Genomic DNA, 13,008 nt, shown 5'->3' on the forward strand with positions numbered 1-13,008 from the left:
CTCTTCCTTCTGTATCTCTGTGTCTCAATTTGAGGGGAAAGCTCCATGTGCAACAGTAAAGTGTTATTAAATCTTAAAAGCTACGCCCCTAACCTCAGCCACAATTTACCTAGACAAGGGCTACAGCTAAATGCACATAGCAAAATAGCTGGAGTCAGTCCAGCTTTTAGCTCCTCTTGAGGGTCTCCGCTTGCCCGAGAATAATTGGTCTTCTGGATGAAACATCAAAAGAACCACATTTGAGGACTGTACGATAGATATATAGTCAATACAGACTGCTGTCAACCTGTACTAAAGGACTGGGGTAGGATTTGCAGACTCTTTAGTCCAGAAGCAGACAAATGCATGAAGGTACACTGCTTAATCCGGCAGCCACAAAAAACTACTTTTGATTTAATTATAGGTAATGTCCTTTTTAATAAGCATATTAAAAAGCTTTTTCTTTATTGCTAGCCATCAATCTTACTGCCATTACTTATTCAAACTGGAATAAGACATCCTTTAAATAGGATCTTTTTCCAACTGACCCCTTAAAATTCAGAATAAGCAATCCCATAAAAGAGTGTAACATAGATATTAAGCTAACAAGCAAAGAAAAACATATAGTAAAGATTATGTATTGACTAATGATATATATTGATTAGTATTATCTACAAAACCACTTGGAATAATGGTAGTATTGGTGAAATATATAAAGTATCTTTACCCAGTTCTCTTCTTTCATAACTGTATACATTTATATTTTTTGCATATTGCAATACGAATCTGTCTTCCTTTTCACCAGGTTGTAATTGGATAAGTCAATTTGTAACCAGGGTCAGGATGAAGATCTTACTTCCATATGATAAGAACTTTATCAAGGAACAAAGCCTTAGGTTTCCTTTTGTTGAGTTTTCAGAATTCTTTATATATTCTGGACAAAAGCCATTGGTCAGGAATGTGATTTGCAATATATATATTTTTTCAAGTCTACAGCTTGTCTTTTCTTTTTCTTGACAATGTCTTTATCAGAACAAAAAATGTTAGTTTTGATGAGATTCAATTCATTATTGTTTTTTTCTTTTTTGGATTATGCTTTTGGTGATTGCCTAAGAACTTTAAAAAACAGCTTTATTCAGATATAATTTACATAGCCTAAGATTCACCCTTTTAAAGTAGATAATTCAGCCATTTTCCTATATTCACAAACTTGTGCAACCTGCATCATTATTTTAGAGCATTTCATCACCTCAAAAAGAAACCCCATACCTATTAGCTGTCATTTTCTATTCCCCCATCCCCATCCTCTACCCCAACCTCTAGGCCCCCACATTCACTAATTTACTTCTGTCTCTATAGATTTGTCTATTCCAGGCATTTCATAGAAATGGAGTTATAAAATATGTGGCTTTTGTGACTGCATTCCTTTAGTAGATATAGTATTTTTTTTTAAATATTTTTATTTTATTTCTGAGAGAGAGAGACAGCGTGAGCAGGGGAGGGTCAGAGAGAGAGGGAGACACAGACTCTGAAATAGGCTCCAGGCTCTGAGCTGGCAGTCAGCACAGAGCCTGACACAGGGCTCGAACCCACGAACCGTGAGATCATGACCTAAGCGAAAGTCGGACGCTTAACCGACTAAGCCACCCAGGCGCCCCAGTAAATATAGTATTTTCAAGGTTCATTCATGTTGTAGCACATATCAATACTTCATTCCCTTTTATCGCTGAATAATATTCCATTGTATGCATATACCACATTTTGTTTGTCCAGTCTTCGGTTGAGGGCATTTGGGTTACTTCCACTTCTTAGCTATTCTGCATAATGCTGCTACGGACAGTCATGTAGAAGTGTTTGTGTGAACATATGCTCTCAATTCTCTTGGGTATATACCTAGAAGTACAATTGCTGGGTCATACAGTAGCTCTAGATTTAAATTTTTTGAGGATCTATCAAACTGTTTTACCAAGTGGCTGCACCATTTTGCATTCCCACCAGCAATGGAGGAAGGTTCCAATATTTCCATATTTCCATCAACATTTGTTACTGTACAACCTTTGGATTACAGCCATCCTAGTGGGTGTGAAGTGGTATCTCACTGTGGTTTTGATTTGCATTTCCCTGATAACTAATGATACTGATCATCTTTTCATGTCCATTTTTTTGGCCCATTTGTTTATCTTCTTTGGAGAAATGTCTATTAAAATCCTTTGCCCCATTTAAATTGGGTCATCTTTTTGTGTAAGAATTCTTTATAAATCCTAGATAATAAATATAGATATATGACTTCAAACATTTCTTCCCATTCTATGGCTTGTCATTGCACTTTCTTTTTTAAATTTTTTTAAACGTTTATTTGTTTTTGAGAGACTGAGAGAGACAGCGCATGAGCAGGAGAGGGGCAGAGAAGGAGGGAGACACAGAATCCAAAGCAGGCTCCAGGATCTGAGCTGTTAGCACAGAGCCCGATGCAGGGCCTGAACCCACGAACCATGAGATCACAACCTGAGCTGAAGTCAGACACTTGACTGACTAAGCCACCCAGGTGACCCTGCAATTTCTTGATAGCATCCTTTGAAACACAAAATCATAAAATGTTTATGAAGCCAAATTTGCCTTTTTTTGGATTCCTTGGGCTTTTGGTGCCATTATCTAAGAAATCATTGTCTAGTCCAAGGTCACAAAAATGTACACCTATGTTGCTTTCTTCTAAATGTTTTACTGTTTAGTCTTACATCTATGTCTTTGATCATTTTGAGTAACTAGTATGAGGTATAAATCAAGTTCCTCCCTTCCTCTCTTCCTCTTTCTTTTCTTTCTTTCTTTCTTTCTTTCTTTCTTTCTTTCTTGCTTTCTTTCTTTCTTTCTCTTTCTTTCTTTCTTTTTCTTTCTTTCTTTCTTTTTCTTTCTTTCTTTCTTTCTCCTTCCTTCCTTCCTTCTCCTTCCTTCCTTCCTTCCTTCCTTCCTTCCTTTTCTTTCTCTTTCTTCTTCCCTCTCTTTCCCCTCCCTCCCTCTTTCTTCTCTCTTTCTTGCATATGGATATCCAATTCTTCTAGCACTAATTGTCAAAAAGACTATCTTTCCTCTGTTGAATTGTTTTGCAACTTTGTAAAAAAAAATCAATTGGCCCCACTCCTTAAATGAGGGCTTCACATATTGTCTTCCTTCCAAAGAGTACAATATGGAAAACGAGAACAGTAATTTTAAAGTACACACAGTAGATAAGTTACAAACACTACCTTAGCCAGGTGACCACAGCTAATGATAAGTCATGTGGTTGGTATACACATCATGGGATGAAACAGCACTTTATCTTTATAAGCTTCCTCCCCCAAATCCATATCCCCAGTCTAATCAGGAGAAAAATATCAGACAAATTCCAGGTCAAGAATATGCTGCAAAATACCTGATCAGCGTTCCTCAAAACTGTCAAGGTTTTTAAAAACAACAAAGAAGCTTAAGGAAACACAGTATATCCTGAAATGGATTCTTTAACAGAAGAAGGCCTTTTTAGTAAAAGTAATTAGTTAAAAACTAATGAAATCTGAATAAAGCATGGTTTTACATTAATAATGTACTGATATTGGTTCATCAATTTTAATAAACGTACCCACCTTACATTTTATAAATGTAAAATATTAATAATAGAAGAAACTGTGTGTGGGAACTATGGGAACTCTCTGAATAGCTTTCCAATTTATTCTGTTAAACTGTTTGGAAAAATAAAGTTGATTTAAAAATATCAATTGCCAAAAAAAAAAAATCAATTGCCTCTATTTGTATGTATCTGTTTCTTGTGGCTCTGGGTGTGTATCCTTTCTCCTATAACCCACTCTCTTTGTGTTTTCAGCTCTGTTGAGAGGCAGAGTTGACAATTACAAATGTAATATATTTAAACAATACAACATGATGATTTGATATACGTATACATTGTGAAAGGATTCTCTCCATCAAGTTAATTAACACATCTATTACCTCAATGATTTTCCTTTCTTTTCTTTTCTTTTTTTTTAATGTGTTCTCACTACTACTGTCCCTTTGGCCAATGTAAGCTGTATGACTGAGGCCACAATCAAAATACAAAGGGACTACAAAAATGGATCCTCAAGCCATCCTTCTCACTCTGTCATCTCTGTGTTCATACCCACATCTAGTGGTATCTGATGCTACCAAGTCCTGAGACTTTTAAGGTTTTATGGTACAATCTGGTTTAATTCTTACCTTTCTCCCATTGGTAATGTTTAGTTTTCTTAAATAACTTAATAAATCACTCTGCTGCTTTACAGCTTCCAAAATATTAGAGCTATTGTGTTTTCCCATGTACCCAATCCTCCTAAGTTTCTAGGTTAAAATAAAAATCCTTTATTATATTTAAGTACCACTTTGGGAAGGAGCACTCTATTGAGTGTTAATTTTACATAGAAGTCCCCTATTGTTGAACATGTAGGTTGTTTCCACTTCCTCCCTGTGATAGAAATAGCCTAGCCTATTTCTGTCTCCTCCTCTTTATCTCTTCCAGAGAAACATGCATGTTTACACTCTCACTGACAGTGCCCAGGAATGCTCATTACTCCCACCTTCACCAAAATTTGCTTTGTTATTCATTCATTCACTCATTCATTTAAAAAACACATATTGTTCTTCCTCTATGCACCAGGCTGAATGGTAGGTGCTGTGCCACTGTCATAAATAAGGTGGAGTTTATATTCTAGAGGGGGGGTTAAGAGAGAGTAAATACATTTTTAAGAAGAATGGTTTAAAAGTTTGCAAAAAGTTTCGGGGCGCCTGGGTGGCTTAGTCGGTTAAGCGTCCGACTTTCGCTTAGGTCATGATCTCGTGGTTCGTGGGTTCGAGCCCCGCGTTGGGCTCTGTGCTGACTGCCAGCTCAGAGCCTGGAGCCTGTTTCAGAGTCTGTGTCTCCCTCTCTCTCTGACCCTCCCCTGCTCATGCTGTCTCTCTCTCTCCTAGAAATAAATAAAAATATTAAAATAAATAAATAAATAAAAGTTTGCAAAAAGTTTTATAAAAGGAGTAAACTGGATCACAGAGAAGGACTTGTGGTACCAAGTTTAGATAGGGTGGTCAGAGAAGTTTTCTTTGAAAATGGTAGCATTTGTTTATTTATTTACTTATTTTGCTTTTTAAAACTATTATGGAAAACATTAAACATTTGCAAGAGTGATTCCACTTTTAATAATGAATCCTTATGTACCTATCATTAAGAATCTGTTATTGGGGTGCCTGGGTGGCTCAGTCGGTGGTTGAGCGTCTGACTTCGGCTCAGGTCATGATCTCACGGTTTGTGGGTTTGAGCCCCGTGTCAGGCTCTGTGCTGACAGCTAACTCAGAGCCTGAAGCCTATCTTTGGATTCTGTGTCTCCCTCTCTCTCTGCCCCTCCCCTGCTCATGCGGTCTCTCTCTCTCTCTCAAAAATAAATAAAACATTAAAAAAAAAGAATCTGTTATTATCGGGCACCTGAGTGGCTCAGTCCATTAAGCGTCTGACTTTGGTTCAGGTCATGATCTCACAGTTTGTGAGTCTGAGGCCCGCATCGGTCTCTGTGCTGACAGCTCAGAGCCTGGAGCCTTCTTGGGATTCTGTGTCTCCCTCTCTCTCTGCCATTCCCCTGCTCGTTCTCTGTTTCTTCTCTCTCAAAAATGAATAAACATTAAAAAAATTAAAAAAGAAAAGAATCCTCTATTATCAACATTTTGCCAATCTGGTTTCATCTATCTCCTCCTCCACTCTTCTTGCTTGAGTACTTTAAAACAAGTCCCAGACTATCACTTCACCTTTAATCTGCATTAAACTGATAGGATTTTAAAGCTTAACCACAATGATCACATCTAACAAACTTAATAATTCTTTCAAATCATCTAGTAATCAGTACTTACTCAAATTTCCCTGGTCGAATCCCAGATGTCAGTTAATATTGGTTTGTTGGGGTCAAAAGATCAAAAAGACAAAAAAGCCTTTGGGGTGCCTGGGTGGCTCAGTCAGTTAAGCATGTGACTTTGGCTCAGGTCATGATCTCAGCATTCATGAGTTTTCTGGTGTCAGCACAGAGCCCACTTAGGATCTGTCCCACTCTCTGTCTGCCTCTAATCCGCTCACTCTCTCTCTCAAAAATAAATAAATGTTAAAAAAATAAATACAATTAAATTTAAAAAGTTCTCACATTGTATTTTGGTTTGTCTCTTAAGTTTTTTATCCTAGAACAGCAAATTTCCTTTTTTTAAAAAATGTTTTATTTATTTCTGAGAGAGAGAGAGACAGCATGAACAGGGGAGGGTCAGAGAGAGAGGGAGACACAGAATCTGAAGCAGGCTCCAGGCTCTGAGCTAGCTGTCAGCACAGAGCCCGACGCTGGGCTTGAACCCACGAACCGTGAGATCATGACCTGAGCTGAAGTAGGACGCTTAATCGAATGAGCCACCCAGGCACCCCTAGAACAGTGAATTTCTAATACTTTCAGAAATTCTCTTTATTACCTGGGATTCCTCTATAAAAAGAACTTTCTCTCGCCAACCCATTAATTCTTCTGAAACACAGAGATCACAGAGGAAGGACTGGATAAATGCTGGATTCTTTCACTGTATCAAATTTCAGAGAAGTGGGTTGACGCACTAGCCTATCTCCAGTGTCAACCGGTAAGGTTTTGTTTGTTTAGCAACATAACAGATGCACACATTTTTACATATCTGGTGTGTTTTAGCCTGTTATGATCATTATTTCAGATTATCCCACCAGGCTAGGGGCATACCTTAGAGTGAGCTTCCTTGTTCTTTTGAGGCGATCTATAGAGGCTTCTTGAATAAGCAGCCTGGAGCTATTCCTCCTTCTGCACAGACTCCTGGTTTTACTTTCTCCATTCCTAACCTTCTTGAGGCTTTTGCAAACCAGCCATACTTTTTGTCATCTCCAAGCCTTTGCTCAAACTGATTCCTTTGGCTAAAATGCCTTTTCCTGGGGCGCCTGGGTGGTTCAGTTGGTTAAGTGTCCAACTTTAGCTCAGGTCATGGTTCATGAGTTTGTCTCCCTCTCTCTCTGCCCCTGCTCCACTCATGCTGTCTCTGTCTGTCTGTCTCTTAAAAAGAAACACTAAAATTTTTTTTAAATACATAAAATGCTTTTTCCTACTTATGCCCCCCAACTAATTTAGGTACCCTTCAAGACTCAGTGCCAATGTCTCCGCCTTTATGTAGTTTTCCTAAATCCTCCCTCATAGACTGAGACTCAATTCTTTCTTCCAATGCTGTAGTAGCACCAATAGCACTGACCACCTTCTATTGATAATTGTTTGTAACTCTGCTCCCCACAACTGTGAGTTCGTTGATGGCACAGGACTTCACATAGCCACTTTGATTTTTGTTTTTTCTAAATTTTTTTGATGTTTATTTGTTTTTGCAAGAGAGACAGAGTGCAAGCGGGGAGGGACAGAGAGAGAGGGAGACACAGAATCCAAGGCAGGTTCCAGGCTCTGAGCTGTCAACACAGAGCCCAAGTGGGGTTGAACCCATGAACTGTGAGATCATAACCTGAGCCGAAGTCAGACACTTAACTGACTGAGCCACGCAGGTGCTCCCACATAGCCATTTTGTATCTCTCAAGTACACAGAAGCATAATAAAATAATTCCTAAATGAGTAAGTCCATCCATTTATTAAACAAATTTGCTGTCTACTGTGTAATAGGTAATGAAGATTCTGAGATAATTTGTACAGTTCACTGGGTGCTGGAGAAAACAGATGCAGAAACAAATAAACTACAATGTTATAATGGTATGGTAATTTTTCTGTCTGTGGGTATAGCTACATTTTCCATTTTCTGTTCCTTCTTCCCAGAATGCTCCTTACCCTCACATCTCATCTTTGTACTGTTGACTCCCCATCATCTGAGTTCTCAACTAAAAGATCCTCTCCTCTGAAAGACTTTTCCACACTCTTTCAGATAAATTATCTGAAGTAGTCAACAGCCAGCTCTCCCCTCTATAAATACATCTGAAGACACAAACCAATAGAATAAGTCAAATGTGATGGGATATACATGATTATGTGATTCATAAAGACTCTAGTGCCTATTTTGCTGGAATTGTTTGCTCTCTCCCTAGCTGGCTTTGAGGGACCAAGTGGCCATGTTGAGGAACCCCATGTGGTAAGGCCTCTTGGAGCTGAGGGCATCTCCAACCCACAGCCAGCAAGAAACTAAATCTCCCAATCTTACAACCATAAACAACTGAATTCTGCCAACAACCTGAATGAAATTGGAAGCATATCCTTCCCTAGTAGAATCTGGGACGAGACCACAATCTTGGCCAAATCTTGACTGCAGTCTTGTGTGCAATCCTAATCAGAGGAGGCACTTAAGCCACATTCAGATTTCTGACTAGAGAAACTGTGAGATAATGTGAATTGCTACTAGACTAGGTTTGTTGTAATGCTGCTACACAGTGAGAAGGAACTGATACGTAACCATTGTGAAATTAGATTGTGTTGTTTTTTCATTTTTTATTTTGAGAGTGAAAGAGGGACAGGAGGGAGAGTGGGAGAGAAAATCTCAAGCAGGCTCCACACTCAGCACAAACCCTGGCACAAAGTCTTATGGGGGGCTTGATCCCACAACTGTGAGATGATGATTTGAACCACAATTAAGAGTCAGATGCTTAACCAGCTAAGCCACCCAGGTGACCCAGATTCTGCACACAATTTACTGGTATGGAAGAAACTTTTTGATATTGGAGAGAGTTATACTTCGCTATGCTGGGAGACAGTTCCGCTTATCTTACAAGGGGATAGCTTGACCTTGTTGCTTTGTTAGGAAATCTTGGAAGATAGAGGTAGTGTCTATCTCTGGAGCAAAGGGCATGTTTATTTACAGCCTTTGAAGACAGAGATCATGTCTCCTTCAGAGCAATCAGCAAACATTCTTTGTGCCCATTACTAAAGGTTTTCCTAACCTCACTGTGCCTTCCCTCTGATACAACCCAATGTGTATGCGATGTCATCGGGCCTTCTTCACATCATTAGGTGGAAACTGGGGGTCAGGGCACAGGCACAATAATGCTGATACTCTGCTGTGGCTGATGCTGTAAGAAATTATCCTTCATTTCTGACCCAGTGGTTTTCTGGCTTCTACCAGCATTCATGGAACTGTGGCAGGCAGATAGAGTAAAACCGCAGGCCCCTCAGAGTTCTTGAAAAGCTACAGAAGGGGCACCTGGCTGGCTCAGCTGGTTACGTGTCTGACTTCAGCTTGGGTCATGATCTCATCGTTTGTGGGTTCAAGCCCCCCATCGGGCTCTCCGCTGCCAGCAAAGAGCCTGTTTGATCCTCTGTCTCCCCCTTCCCCCATTCTCTCTCTCTCAAAAATAAAATAAACATTTAAAAAAAGGCTACAGAGAATGATGTAGAACACACATTTACCTGTGGAAATCAAAAAACATTTTTTTTTTTTTTGCAGAGGTGGAAATGTAAATACTATTCAAAATTACCCCTGAAACCTATTAAGGAGGCAAGTGAGAATTTAAGCTTTGTAGTTCTTCTTTCTCAGCATGTGGTGACATTCCTTCTCTACTAATCTCAACTACTCACCCTCACTTGGTAAATGTGAGATCAGGTAGGCATGAACAATGGCTAGAATACCTTTACCATGGAGGGATTTTTGAAAGCACTACCTTAATTGTTGCTTGTTACCTTACTGGGGCTGTCATCCCATCCACAGATGGCTTGGTGCTATTTGTATTCAAGGTCCCCATTCAGTACCACACAATAACATATTTACTGTACTATGAGGACATTTTTTACTGTCACCATTTCAAGGTTGGTGGCCTACTAACTTAGCAATTATAGTTACAGCAAAGAGACCCAGAGACTTAAAATAGTAAAGTATTGCTGGTTAAAATCAGAATTGGGAAGGAAAGACTTGATATAAAAGGTACTAATCACGCTAACCTGAGTTGCCTTTGGAAAAAAAAAAGATGGTTGAATCCAATCTTTAATGATTTAGTTTCCACATGCCACCTACTCTCAATTTTTTTAAATGTTTGTCTTTGAAAGAGAGACAGAGTATGAGTGAGGAAGGGGGAGAGAGAGAGGGAGACACAGAATCTGAAGCAGGCTCTGAGCTCTGAGCTGTCAGCACAGAGCCTGATGGCCGTTTTGGGGTCAGGGGGCTTGAACCCATGAACTGTGAGACCATGATCTGAGCTGAAGTCAGATGCTTAACTGACTGAGCCACTCTGGTGCCCATACCTACTCTCAACTTAATCTCTAATTACAGTTCTCTAAAATTGTTGTCTTTTTCTTGGGGAAAACAGGTTATTATTTGAAAAAGTAGCATTTAAATTGTGGAATCAATTGTAAACCTTCTGTTTGATAGAGAAAATTTCAGATTAGAAATATGAACTTTCTCTTTAAGATGGGACAAGTTTTGATTAAATGAATAATCCCCCTGATTTCCTAGATTTTTAGGCTTCCTGTTTGTTCAGTGCATTGCTGAAAATTGTTCCTGATCTTGAAATTGGTTTTTGCAAATACTACATTGTGAGACTAAAGTTGGACGAGCCAGGTTAGCTATACGTTTCAAATGGAGAAGACATTGTGTTTTATGTGCTGTGGGGTTCATTTCCCTGAATTGTCCCAAAACCCAAGATCTTGAAGGTAAGGGTTTACTCACATGTGTACAAAGCCTGCCTTTTGTCATTTCAAATTAGGGTGACCAGTAGCCTCAGTTGGAGTGGGATGTCTGGTTTTATTTTTTTTAAATTTTTTTTAATGTTTTATTTATTTCTAGGAGAGAGAGAGAGAGAGCGCGAGCAGGGGAGGGTCAGAGAGAGAGGGAGTCACAGACTGAAACAGGCTCCAGGCTCTGAGCTGGCAGTCAGCACAGAGCCCGATGCGGGGCTCAGACCAACGAATCGCGAGATCATGACCTAAGCGAAAGACAGACGCTTAACCAACTAAGCCACCCAGGCGCCCGGGGATGTCTGATTTTAAAACTCAAAGTTTTGAGTCCTGGAAAGCCCCAGTTCTGGGAATATTGGGATGATTGTTTACCCTACCTCAAATATGAATCCTCAGCCCTATGCTTGGATTATCTTCAAGTTTGTGAACCACGTATAGGAAAACTGAATACATTCAGGAAACATTACCTGATAGCACTTTAATTACACCTCATTATTCACTTAACCATGTAAATAAACTGGTAACTGTCCCCTGACTTTCTGGGTCCTTCTTCACCTGTATAAAAATCAAGTATGATTTCAATTTCAGGTGTTTGAGAAGCAGCTTGTTTTTCCTGTGTCTCCTCTGCAATAGTTAAAACTTGGCTTAAACCAAAGTCCTTTTGTACTTTCTGAGACTATGAGGTTGTGGGGATCTATAGGCTGAGATGGCATCAGCAGTGAGCCCAGAGCGGGCCTGGTAGAGAGGCAGATCTAGGGCCCTGTGCAGGCCCAGAAAGGCAGGACAGAGGGGAGGCCCTGTAAGGGCTCAGAAGAGAGGGAGAACCTGGCATACATTTCCTTCTCAGCCAAAATGGGTAATCTAAGGCCTGATACTTACCAGACAGATATTGGAGACTGAAGTGGGCTGCTTCTGAGAAAGCCGCCAGTGATCCCTGCTTCCTTATGTAATCCTCCCCCACCCGAGTGTGATTCCTTCTAACCCTTAAAGTTGATTAGATGTCACTTTTGTGATTCGACTATCTAAGGTTGTGATCTCTTGTTAGTAAATGCTACTGCCTTCTTGGCTTGCATGCTTTGATGATACTGGGGAACCCCATGCAGCAAAGAACTGTGGGTGGCCCCAGTTACTGAGAACAGCCTCTTGCTGACAGCCAGTAAAATGCTGAAGCCATTAGTCCTAGAACTACAAGACACTGAATTCTGAATGAGCCTGGAAGCAAAACTTTCCCCAGCAGACCCTTGGATGAGGCCATACTCCAAGCAACACCTTTATCACAGCCTTGTGAGATCCCAAGTGGAAGGCTCATCTAGGCCTGCACTCCCGACTCACAGAAATTGTGATGTAATAAATACATGTTATTTTAACCCATATATTTTGTAGTTATATTGTTATGTAGCAATAGCTACTAATGCATAGACTTGCATATTTTGTCACAAATAGATTAAAAGCGAGGAATGGGGATTTTATTCAATTTTTTTGGCATGCCAACTATATATGGGGAGTTTTGCTAATTACTGGGGAAGTACACCCACAGAAGAGGTCTACTTTATAATACTGGGCAGGGGCTCCTGGGTGACTCAGTCGGTTAAGCGTCCGACTTTGGCTCAGGTCATGATCTCTGGTTTGTGAGTTCAAGCCCTGCGTCAGACTCTGTGCTGAAAGCTCAGAGCCTGGAGCCTGCTTCAAATTCTGTCTCCCTCTCTCTCTGGCCCTCCCCTGTTCATGCTCTGTCGCTCACTGTCTGTCAGTAATCAAAAAAAATTAAAGGGGCGCCTGGGTGGCTTAGTCGGTTAAGCATCCAACTTTCTCTAAGGTCATGATCTTGCGGTTCGTGGGTTCGAGCCCCGCATCGGGCTCTGTGCTGACTGCCAGCTCAGAGCCTGGAGCCTGTTTCAGTCTGTGACTCCCTCTCTCTCTGACCCTCCCCTGCTCATGCTGTCTCTCTCTCTCTCCTAGAAATAAATAAAAACATTTAAAAAAAATTTAAAAAATTTATAATACTGGGCATATCTGTATCTGTATCAAAAATACAATCTCAGGAGCCCTCCAGGTAATCCATGCTTGTTTGGACGACATGGCAGACGTGTGGTGAGTTGCTTGCCTGTAGGAGTCTACACCAGGGCTTATGTGTTCTGAGCCAAGTAGATGCCTCAAATGCTGGAAGAAAATGGGAGGATGATGGAGGTAACAGGAGATGACCATTCTTTACAATGCCTGGATTTGTGGTTTGGACCCCCATGTGCAGAGGTTAGTGGCAGAAGGTAGAAGATGTGCTTTCCTTAGGAGACTTTGTCAGACCATTAGTCCAAGCCATGCTGTCATTGACACTGGAGTGCTGCTGGGG

Source organism: Crocuta crocuta, unplaced genomic scaffold (assembly GCF_008692635.1).
Source record: "Crocuta crocuta isolate KB4526 unplaced genomic scaffold, BGI_CrCroc_1.0 scaffold67, whole genome shotgun sequence".
NCBI lineage: Eukaryota > Metazoa > Chordata > Mammalia > Carnivora > Hyaenidae > Crocuta > Crocuta crocuta.